Below are 10,490 nucleotides of genomic sequence, written 5' to 3'. Positions count from 1 at the left end.
TATTTAATCAAAGAGAGTTAAATGAGTTCAAGCATAAGGGATAAAGTTAGTTATGCATGTCCAGTAATTGAATAACCCTTGATCAAAGTGTGTGTTAATGTAAGAGTGTATTCAGGTGTTAGAACTTCATGAAAATGGATGGAATATTGCCTGTATTGTTTTCACTTTTCTACTCGTATTATAATGTAATGGCAGGTATTACATTATGTATATCCCTTGGACTAAATAAGTCATTGAATGCAAATGAAGAAGAGTGCTATATTCAAAGCAATTGGCCATTGTGTGGGTACAGGCACTTATCAGATTATTGTCCATGAAAAAAAACTATCAATACTGATTCAAAGAGATGCTTTATCTCTGGACTGTTTGGACTCTAACAGGTTAGAGTAACTGAACAAGAAGATGGAGGTCCCCAGAGTTATTCTAGGTAGCCCTGAAAAGAATTTTGGGAAACTGGCAGATTGTTACATCTCTGCATTTATTTTGGACTTACAAATTATGACTCACCTGTTAATGTATTTTACCTGCTTCAACCTCTCAGTAACTCTCATTTCTTTTTCTTGACTAATAAACCATTAGTTAGTTTACTATAGAACAGGATTTCTGTAGTAAAGCCAGCATTGTCTTTGGTGTAAGGTCTGGAGTATTAATTGATGTGGGGTAAGTGGCTAGTCCTTTGGAACTGGGAACAACCTGATGTAGTGTGATTTTCGGTTTTAATAACCTTCTATCACAAAGTTCAGTATCAGTCTTACCATGGAGTCACAGATAGTCCCCTTAGCATCTCCAGCATATCTTGCCACCCAGACAAAGTGATCCAGGAGTTCACATTTGTTATCTGGCTTGGTTAAATCTAATTATAGAATAGACCACCAGTTTAGGGAGTCTGCCCTGTTTTCTGACAGTCTGACCTAAGATTCAGACTCACAGTTGTGAGCCCCTCCAGACAGCATGACACTACATTTTAATTTAACAAGCTACAGTCTTTATTCAAGGTTGTTGCCTCACCAATCTTCCTTTCCCAGCAATTGCTGACTAGCTTTTAGTTAGGATCCCCACAGAGTCCAAGATGCTGGTTTTCCTTCTCTCCTCGGGTGAAGGATAACGTAAAGGTTCTCCCCCGCTCTCTTTATAGTCCAGTAAACCTTTGAAATGTATTCTTCTGAAATGTATAGCCAGATGAAGTTCCTTTCCACTGCTGAGTGCGGACATCACACTGTCTGGTGTAGAATCCATGCTGTCTTCTCCCCCACTGAGGATTTTGACAATGCACATGATCTCTTCCTACAGCCTCTTGAATTTGGCCACACCTGGTTTGAAGTGTTGGCCTCTTTGTCTTAAGAAAACCTGTTAATCAACTCCCATGATTGCCTGGTTTTACTAAGTTTTTACTATACCTTCATAATCCTTTGTAGGTTGACCATACATACATCATGCAAACATATTAATGATCAGTGCGTTATTAGTTTGCCAATTATATATTATTACATGAAACCTTTTTGATACAGATTATAACAATAGTAAATTGGGATACACTGAACTGGTCAGGTCAGCTGAAACACACTGCTACCTATCAGAGATCCACTTGCCTGGCATAGGAGTGCTGTTAGGGTCACAGGTACCGTAGGGTAAAACTTATATTACCAGAATCAGAACCATTCTCTCCCCGCCCCGCCCTTCTGTGTCAGTTATCCAATTTGTAAAACAGTGAAAAACTCAACATCTTATGTGGTTTTTGTTGTTGTTGTTGTTGTTTTGTTTTTGGTTTAGTTTATATATATGGGTGGTTAACTGTACAGATTTTGATTTAAAAAAAAAAAAGTCCCACCAGATTGTGGAAAAGTAACCTCACAAATATACCAGTTTAAGATAAAAGCCATTTAGTAACACTCTCTTTGCCCACCTAATAAATGCAGAAAAAGTCTCAGAAGCAATTAAACTCACATACAGTCAATGCATGTATTTAAAGTTACTGGGAAGCAATTGTCTATCTCTGTTTCCCATCTTATTCAAGAGCCACTTGTATGTAGTGTTTTGACAGGCTGTAGTTTTTGCTGCAGTCTCAAAGCGTCAACACAGATAAGTAGCTTGTTTATGCACAAAATCCAGAATAGGCTTTGGAACCTATTTCTGCTCACCATGATTTATTTAGCTAATCAGTAAGATAACTAAAAAAAGCATCTTAAGAAAATAACTACTAATTGACCAGTCACCTTCTTTTATCTAATCTCCTCACCCCCTGATGCCCGATGACTGACTTTATTCCAAGAACCCACTTGGATATATGTTTTCTCCGAAAGTTATTTTATTTAAATTGAGGCTGTGATCTTTCCCACCTTTGGAATTTCTTGGCAGGATCTACCATCTTTGACTGGCATAGGGCCTGGATTTTAAATTCTTCGATAAAAAGTATGGTTCTTCCAGGCTTCCACTACAGATGCACACTGGTCATTCCTCCTAGATTTTCAGAGCATTTAAAAAGGAATTTAAGTCCAAACAGTTAAATAATAGAAAAGGCTGATCTTGTAGTTAAGACTAGGGTTGCCAATTTTCTATTTGCAGAAAACTGGACATCCTTGCCCTGCCCCGCCCCTTCCCGAGGTCATGTCCTTGCCCCACCCCTTCTCTGAGGCCCCGCCTCCTGCTCACTCCATCCCCCTCCCTCTGTCACTCACTCTCCCCCACCCTCACTCACTTGCTCATTTTCGTCAGGCTGGGGCAGGGCATTGGGGTGCGAGAGGGGGTGAGGTCTCTGTCTGGGGGTGCAGACTCTGTGGGGGAGCTGGAGATGAGGGGTCTGGGGTCTGGGAGGGGGTTCCAGGCTGAAGGTTCAGAGCTCCAGGGTGGGGCAGTGGGTTGGGGTGTAGGAGGAGGTATAGGCTCTGGGCTGGGGGTGCAGGCTCTGGAGTGGGGCCAGAAATGAGGAGTTCAAGAGTGCGGGGGGGAGGGGACTCCAGGATGAGGCAGGGGGTTGGTATGGGAGGGGATTTGGGGTGTGGGCTCTAGTTGGCGCTCACTTCAGGTGGCTCCCGGAAGTGGCAACATCTCCCTCTGGCTCCTAGGCGGAGGCATGACCAGGTGGGTCTGTGTGCTGCCCCTGCCTGCAGGCACCACCCCCATCTGCAGGCACCACCCCTGTAGCTCCCATTGACTGCGTTTCCTGGCCAATGGGAGCCGCAGAGCCGATGCTTAGGGCGGGAGCAGCGCACGAAGCCCCTGTGGCTGCCCCTATGCCTAGGAGCCAGAAGGAGATGCTGGCAGTTCCCCGAGAACTGTGCGGAGCTCGGCAGGCAGCCTGACTCCCCCGCTGCCGTTGGCCAACCAGACTTTTAAGGGCCCAGTCAGCAGTGGTGACTGGAGCCGCCAGGGTCCATTTTCGACTGGGCGTTCCGGTTTAAAACCGGATGCCTGGCAACCCTAGTTAAGACTCTGGCCTGGGATTTAGGAGACCTAGTTTTCGTTCCCAGGTCTACCACAGACTTTCTATGTGACCTTGGGCAACTTATTCCCCTCCACCAGTTCCCCATCTATAGAATGGGGCAGATAATATTTTCCTGCTTCACAGGAGTTCAATAAGAATATATTCCTTAATGTTTGTGAGGTGCTCAGATATATGGTAATGAAGGCCACATCAGCATCTACACGGACTGAAGGTTGAATCGCTGCAGACAACATGAACACACAAAAATGTATATTCAGAAGCAATTTGCAGCAGCAGATAAAGATCATACAGGACTCTTTTTCAAAGCGGTGTAGGCAAAACCTGCTCTGATTACCATCAAAGAGCCTCCCTAACTCAATAGGCTCATTCTTTCAGCACTGTATGAACTGGGCAGCAATCTTGCAGAATACAATTCATGCAAAAATGAAGTGAAGAAAGAGTTTAATCCTAAAGATAGCCTATATTGCTTCTTTTTTCTAATCCTTGGTAACTCTGGTTTTCATTATAACAAGTAATGTAATTAGCTGGCAGCTATCGTGTATTGAACTGAGCACACAGGGCTGGGAGTTAAGGCATGTATTTTGTTTCTCTCTCTTTCTACAACTGACTTGCTCTGAGACCTTGGGCAAGTCACTTAGCCAAGGGTAATCATTTTAGCTCTGTTGTAACAGAGGCACAGAGAGGTTAAGTATTATGATAAGTGTAGTAGTGATCCCAATTATTTAAGAGGCAGTTAGAGAAATGTTGATATTATATCCCTTATTCCAGCACAACTCAGGTCAAGTCATTCTCAAACCCACCAGTGCCGCTCCATGTACAGCACAAATTTGCCAGAAACCATCAGTGCAACATCATTCATTTGTGTATGCCAGAGTGAATTACTTATTGAATAAAATTCTGAGCTCTATTACCCATATAGAAAAACAATACATTCTCCCTGAATGTACTGTATATTATACAAAATGTGTTGCACATACTCCATGTTTAAATGCATTTGACAGTGAATAAATGCAATTTACTGGAAACTTTCTATTTTGGAGTATATTCCCCCCTTCCTCTCCCCCTGAATTTCACCCGAGGCAGGCTATCACTATGGCTTTGAAGCACTGCCCACTGAAGTCAATGGAAAGACTCCCATGGGTTTCAATGGACAGAGCCTAAAACCAGAAGCGTGATTGATGGAAGTCCCAGATTAGCTGTGCATGGAAACAAACATCATTATAAATGGAGCTTGATTATGTCACTATCAATAGAGTCTATGGTATACTGATATTAACAATACCATGATATTGGCCAATGTTTATGTACAAAATATAATTTCCAATACGTATTTGTATAGCTTGAGAGTTTCAGAGGTGCAAATGGGAGTTGGGTGCCTACCTGCCTTTTATGTCTCCTTTTGCTAATGCAGTTGGTCCTACAAGATGTGAGTACTATTGTACCTCTTAATACCTGAGTCCACAGCATTAGAGAGGAAGGAATGATTAGTGGTTAGGGTGCTAGCCTGGCATACTGGAGATGTGGATTCAGTTCCCTGCTTTTTGGGCAAGTCACAGGCTCCCTATGCCTCAGTTCCTCTTTTCTAAAATGAGGATAATAGTACTGCCCTACCCAGGGTTGGATTAACCCCTAGGCAAAACATCCTCATGTCTTTCCCCCAGTGGTCCACATCACCCCTCTTCTAACCAGCTCCCCTGTGTGGTCACTCACCACAGCTCCCCATACTTGAAGCAGGTCTTGAGGCTGTCACCGAGCAAGTCCTGTGGGCAGACAGTGGGGACATGGGCTGCTGGAAGTGGGGTGAAGCTGGGCATGCCCAGGGGCATGCAGGAGCCAGCCCCACAGCAGCGGTGAGGAGAAGCACTGATGGCCGCCCCACTGCCCACTCAGGTTTGATCCCGTAGCCCTCCCTCATGACTGGTCTGTTGCTGCTCCTTGCCATTGCCATTGGGCCAACTCCTGCACCAGTATGTGAACCAGACCAGCTGGACCTCAGGTTGGCCTACCCAAGAATTGAGCCCTAGGCACCTCCCTGTCTTTCCTATGCCTTTGTCCAGCCCTGGCCCTACTTTATAGGGGTGTTTTGAGTTTACATATATTAAAGATTGTGAGGTGCTACAGTAACTAAGGTTTATAAGTATTGGATGTTAGAGGCACAGGTATCTGAATTGCACCCACAAAAACACAAGCTTTAAAGGCACATATTGTGCATGCAAAAAGGAGGTAATCATTTGAAACTTTTTCTCTGATATTGCTTGAATACTGGCAAATTTACCACAATATTTTGATATACTTCTCAAATATATTTTCAGTAAATGAATTTATAGAATACTTGGCATACATATGCTGTGCACTGGCACTACGTTTGGAAGTTAACCCCCCCCCCATCAAATGTGTTTTTCAAGTGTGTTTAGGCACATGAAGTAAACCACATTTAAAATGTAAATGCCAGTTTTGCCTTTATTTTGTGTTTTATTCTGCAGGAAATGAGCTTGGTACTGACAAAAGCAAAATACAGTAACTCCTCACTTAAAGTCATCCTGGTTAACGTTGTTTTGTTGTTACATTGCTGATCAATTAGAGAACATGCTTGTTTAAAGTTGCACAATGCTCCCTTATAGTGTAGTTTGGCAGCCGCCTGCTTTGTCCACTGCTTGCAGGGAGAGCAGACTGTTGGAGCTAGCTGGTGGGGGCTTGGAACCAGGGTGGACCGGCAGCCCCCCTATTAGCTCCCCATTCCCCTAAATTCCCTGTGCAGCAGCAGCCCAGCAGGCTATCAATTGCCAGCAGTTCAGTTGTCCCTCCCCCCACTGCCATGTGCTACTCCTGCCCTCTGCCTTGGAGCTGCTCCCAGGAGCCTCCTGCTTGCTGTGCGGAGGGGAGGGTAGAAGGGGGACTAATGTCAGGGTGCCCCCCCTTGCTCCTGTCCCCCGCTTATCCATCACCATAGAGCGGGGGAGGGGGGAGTTTCCTGGCAGCAGCTTCTGTCTCAACTTGCTGATCTACATAAAAAGGCAGTGTACTTAGAGTGGTGTCAGCGCATCTCTCTCTCACACACACACAGGGGGTGTATCTCTGTCTCTGTCTGCCATGCTGTCTCCCGTCCCTCCATTCATGCTGCCTTGTAGAGTGTGAGGTTACATTAACAACAACGGGTTAACCCTTGAGGGCTCAGCCAATTGCTAGTTCATCATTTAGCAGTAAGGCATTCCCTGGGAAATATCCCACCCTCTTCCATCCTCTGACTTCATCACCTCAACCAAGCTTCACAATCATCATTGCTGTGTACCAGTATTAAATTGTTTCTTTAAAACTTATACTGTGTGTGAAGTTCAGGTAGAGAGGGAGAGAAAGAGAAGAAAAACTGAAACAAATCAGTTTTCCGTTTTAATTTTTCCCTTAAAATTTAGAAAAATATTGTACAAAATTTTGAGGAAAAAATATTTTTCAAAATGTCCTCCCTGAAAAACAAACAAACATGAAAGTATAATATAAACAGATGAAACCTGGTAAAATAAAACAAGGACTGAGAAGATGTTGGAGTATCTTATCTGGATGAGCTAGAGAAATTAATGCTCAGGAGAAGGTCTCTCTGTTTGTACATCTAGCCAAGCTCCAAAGGTCTAAAACAATGCTAACTTGATAGAATTGTAATTTACTATGCTTGTTATATTTTCAGCTGCATTGGTCACAAACACAAACATCACCAGCATCATATAACATGACACCATTAAAGTGTCTCACTACTGCACTCCAGGCAGGTGTGATTTACCTTTCCAGAAGTATAGCAAAGTTGCATTGTCTGCAGGAACACCAGTTCTTTCTCAGTCTGATGCACAAATTCCTCTGAAGGCATGCAGTTACCAGCAAATCATCCCACACAAATTCCCTGCTAGAGTGAAGCAAACCCCTCAAGGAACTCATCTGAGTTCTTGACACTAATATTAAGTTCTAACATGGGCCAGCTCTCTTCTCAAGACAAGAAACCTCTGTCCAATTAATATAAAAAAATAAGAACCAGTCTTAGGTTTGCCACCAGCAAAGACTGCCTAATTTTATTATGTATGTAATGATAGGATTATCATTAAACTCATTCACAGTCATCTGAGAGCTTGTATTCACACAGTTTTTGTCCTGATGTAAGTGTATCAGATGAGAAATAGAAACCATTAAAGTGGGGCAAACCCTTAAGGTGGATGCAGTTCTGTCTGCATAAAGGTGCTTATATCAGTATAGCCATGAATTTACAGAATTAAGCCATACTGATATAAACACTTGCTTTAAAAACATGGTTTATAAACTAATGTAATTAAATTGGTACAACTGTGGCCATGTCCACACTACAGAGCTTATGTCAACATAGCTATGCCAGCAGAGCCCCAAGTGTAGATGCAGTATATGCCAACAGAAGGAGTTCTTCTGCCGACAGAGTAACACCACCACCCTGATTTATCTAAATCACAGAAACTCTCTTATGTCATCGAAGCTGTATCTTCACAGAAGTTTTTGCCAGCATAGCTATGCTGGCTGTGCAGGTTTTTTTTTTTTCCTTTCTTTTTTTTGTTCCCACTCCCCTGACTGACAAAGCATCAAATTTGTGATTCAAATAAGTGAGCGCAAAGCTGTTTAAGTCAGTGGAAGTGGACCAGTGATGAATTTGGCCCAAGGACTGCCAAAAGGAGAAGTAATCATCCATTTGGTTCTCCAAGTCCTCTGTTTTATTTGAAAGTACACGAGCAGTAATCCAGAGTTAAGGCTGACGAGACTAAATTCATTCCTTGGGTAACTCCATAAAAATCAATGATGTTGCATCAGGGATGAATCTGGCCCACCGTTTTTAGTTTTAGATTGGTAAATCTCTATTTTGATTGATACTTACACCACTCAAAATGGCAGAATCAATTTGTCTAAAAACTGGTAAAACAAATTTGCCTTGGGCTATGACCTTATATGCCAAATTTTTATGGTTGAATTATAAACCTCTGAAGAGCAGTTTTTATTACAGAACTGCTGACACAACCTTAACTCAAATGGTGTGAATGGTGTGCCTATAATTTTGTTAAACAGTAGATATGGGTATCTGTGGCTGTTAACAGCTAATATATCTTGAATAGTAAATGCTGAACAGAGAAAAGTTGAAGACAAAAGTGCAGTGGTGAAGAGCGGTAAGTAAGTAATTAATGCTCAGAACTAATAGAAGGGAATTGATCAGCAGTTGATGAAAGCTGAAGGAGAAACAATTTTATCAGTTATTAAATCAGTCAATTGGAATGTACTGGATACGGAAGAGGTGCATGTGTGTTTGCATTGCACAAGAAAATAATGCAAACCAGAGATATATGAATGTCAAAATGTTCTGTGGAAACTGTGTATTACAAGGCTGTCTCAGTTCTGTCAAGAAGTGACACATCACATTATTCTAACTTTGTAATACACAATTCAATTTTTCCAGAAGGCATTAGAGGCATTTATTATAGTTACCTCTGACCTGACTTAAAGCAGAACTTGAGCATTACTTTATTGTGCAGTACACTATTTCTGCACTTGACTAAACTTGTTCTGTCTATTTGGGGGGGGGGGTTGAAACTGGAGGAACAATTTACATGGGCAGTGAACTGAAATAGAAAATATTTGACTAGGACATAAAGCTATTCACAATGGGTCAGATCCTAAATTCTATTCTTAGGCAAAACTCCCATTAGGTTACATTCTGCCCAATTTCTGCCAAGGAAAGGGGGCTTGCATGGATATAACTCAGAGCAGAATTTGGCCCATTGATTTCAGTGGGACTTTTGGACAAATAAAGGCTTCAGAAATAGGCCAATAAGTATTTGCTTTTTAATAAGTTCATTTTGAGAGGGAGAGAAATAAAAAACACTAATTATTGTAAGCTGTTGGCTAATGATTCATACTTCCTTGTAGATGCTTAAGACATTTTTATCTGGTAGAGAGATGCTTCAATGGGTATGTATCCACAGCTTATGGCATAGGTGCTGGAACTATGGGTGCTGCCACACCCCCTGGCTTGAAGTGGTTTCCATCATATACAGGGTTTACAGTTTGGTTCAATGGCTTGCAGCACCCCCACTATCCAAATTGTCCCAGCAGCCCTGGCTGATGGAAGCAAGTCTTCCATCCCTGGTGGACAAAATTGTGTTAACTCAAGCTAGCACACTAAAAGTAGCAATGTGGACATTCCTGCTCAGGCTGGAACTCAGACTTTGAAATCTAGGTAGGGGTTTGGGCTTCAGAGCAAATGTCTACACAGTAATTTTTAGGGCACTAGCCCGAGCCCCACTAGCAAGAATTTGTCAACTTGGGCTGTGAGGTTCACTCCCAGCTGTTGTATCAATCAAATGAATTATCAATAAACCAGATGTATACACACATGAATAGCTGTAAATACCAGGTATACTCCTGACATAAGTGGGGCCAATAGCATTGCTGCTTCTTTTGATGGGTTTGCACTTGGGCCTTCTTCAAGTTGAATTTAAAAGGGATTAGGGACATTTAAATATTGCTCTCTGCCCAACACACACACACATTTGGACTGAGCTCTCTGTCTCATCTGACTTTGATCAACTCAATGGGTGTTACAGCCGGTGAATATTCAAGGGCCATGAATTACTGGGTGCGATGTTATATGATTTAAATATGAGCATGTATATCACTGTTGCTACTACTGTTATACAAAAGCAACAAATCTTGTACAAATTATGTCATGTAAGGTGTCAATGGAAAAGTTATGATTTGCTGAATATGATTATCCTGTTTACATGCGTATATCATTTTGTGTCTGAAGTTATGAATATTGACTATGCACCTGTATTTCAAAAGTGTTTGCTCCTGTGATAACACCCACAAGGTAGTTAATTTATATCCAGTCCATCCAGCACACTGTAAATGGACTATTCAAGTTGATTCATAGATTCATAGATTCTAGGACTGGAAGGGACCTCGAGAGGTCATCGAGTCCAATCCCCTGCACTCATGGCAGGACTAAATACTGTCTAGACCATCCCTGATAGACATTTATCTAACCTACTCT

The sequence above is a fragment of the Terrapene carolina genome, unplaced genomic scaffold (genome assembly GCF_002925995.2).
Source record: "Terrapene carolina triunguis isolate 2854851 unplaced genomic scaffold, T_m_triunguis-2.0 Scaffold48, whole genome shotgun sequence".
In the NCBI taxonomy this organism is placed as follows: Eukaryota; Metazoa; Chordata; order Testudines; family Emydidae; genus Terrapene; species Terrapene triunguis.
Note: the sequence above shows the minus strand (reverse complement) of the source record.